This window comes from Mastomys coucha, unplaced genomic scaffold (genome assembly GCF_008632895.1).
Source record: "Mastomys coucha isolate ucsf_1 unplaced genomic scaffold, UCSF_Mcou_1 pScaffold13, whole genome shotgun sequence".
Classification (NCBI taxonomy): Eukaryota; Metazoa; Chordata; class Mammalia; order Rodentia; family Muridae; genus Mastomys; species Mastomys coucha.
The window spans coordinates 61,390,090-61,391,847 of NW_022196895.1; positions in this window are offsets into that span (position 1 = coordinate 61,390,090).

Below are 1,758 nucleotides of genomic sequence, written 5' to 3' on the forward strand. Positions count from 1 at the left end.
AACCACATGAAGGCTCACAACCATCTGTACAGCTACAGTGTACTCACATACATAAAATAAATCTTTTTTAAAAAAAAAAAAAGCTTGCCTTGATTTATGACTTTCTTTGTTTTGTAAAACTACAAAGCTTCATGAAACTGCTTCTACACTGGAATGTGGAATTTAGGATAACATTAATCTGTATCCCTGGACCCTGATCACTCATAATGGTTCCAGCATAAACCACCTCTTATTTCCTTTAAAATGAGAGTTGTAGGTTTTGTGCCAACTCTGCTGTGCACATAATTTCCGTTGTACGATGGACGTATGCCACAGAAATCTGGGCCCTGTGGACAAGGTCATGTGAATAAGGTTACCCTAGTCAGAGGCTCACAAGACACAGGGTTGCAGCCCTTTGGTGTCAAGTTACAGTATTCTCGCAGCTAGCAGCTAGAGAAGATACCCTCAGGGGGCACTGGTCCTGTTTTCTGGTCTCTAATTAAAGGCTTTCTCTTTGCACATCCCTATCTGGCCTCAATGGAATCTTCCTGCCCCACCTGACACCCCATCACACTTAATTTCTGAATTTAACTTTGGAGTGCCTGTGTGTGTGTGTGTGTGTGTGTGTGTGTGTGTGTGTGTGTGCATACGTTGTGTGTGTGTGTGTGGTGTGTGTGTGCATACGTTGTGTGTGTGGTGTGTGTGTGTGTGCATACGTTGTGTGTGTGTGGTATGTGTGTGTGTGCATACGTTGTGTGTGTGCATACGTTGTGTGTGTGCATACATTGTGTGTGTGCGTGTGTGCATACGTTGTGTGCGTGTGCACATGTGTGTGTGTGCATATGTTGTGTGTGTGTGTGTGTGCGCGCGCGTGCATACATTCCCACATGTGCAGAGCCAGAGAACAGTTTTATGGAGGCAGTTTTTTCTTTCGACTTTTTTTGTGAGGTTCCAGGACAGACATCTCCTTTCCTCCACAGCTGCCAATGTGCTTGATCCTGCTCCTCCTGAGGGAGCTCCAGCCACGTTAGGGTGGGGTGCTCACTCCATCTGGTGACTAGCATTCTGGGAGCTCAGCTGGCCTGCAGCTACATCCCACAGGACTACCAGGTGATGGTAAAGGCAGATAAGATCAGCGATCTCAGGAAAGCAGCTGCTATCCATGTTAACCTGCACCTTTCTGGCCTGGCTTGTTTGCAAAGGCCCTTACCGGCTGCAGTCAACAGTGGAAATGTCGTCTGCAATGTAGAGGTTGGTGGGACTGCCCTGGCAGCTGAAGCCACATCAACAAGCCTTCCAGTCCCCTCCACCACCACTACCCTAAGTGAGAGGAAGAATCCAAGAAGTTTGATGGTAACATGGGCTTTGGGCTTTTGGAGCAAACGGTTTTTGTCAACATGTTCAATAAAAACAAAAAACAAAACCTGGGGGCTGGAGAGATGGCTCAGACTCCTCTTCCAGAGTACAATTCCCAGAAATCACATCTTGGCTCACAACCATCGGTAATGGGATCTGATGCCCTCTACTAGTGTGCCTGAAGAGAACAATGATGGTGTACTCATATGTATAAAATAAATAAATCTTTTAAAAAAAAAAAAGCCGGGCGGTGGTGGCACACTCCTTTGATCCCAGCACTTGGGAGGCAGAGTTCCAGAATAGCCAGGGGTACAGAGAAACTCTGTCTCCAAAAACAAACAAACAAACAAACAAAAAATATGGAGAGGAAAAAAGAAAAAAAGAAAAACATGGAAGTCAGGCCATCATGCTTCACAGCAAATG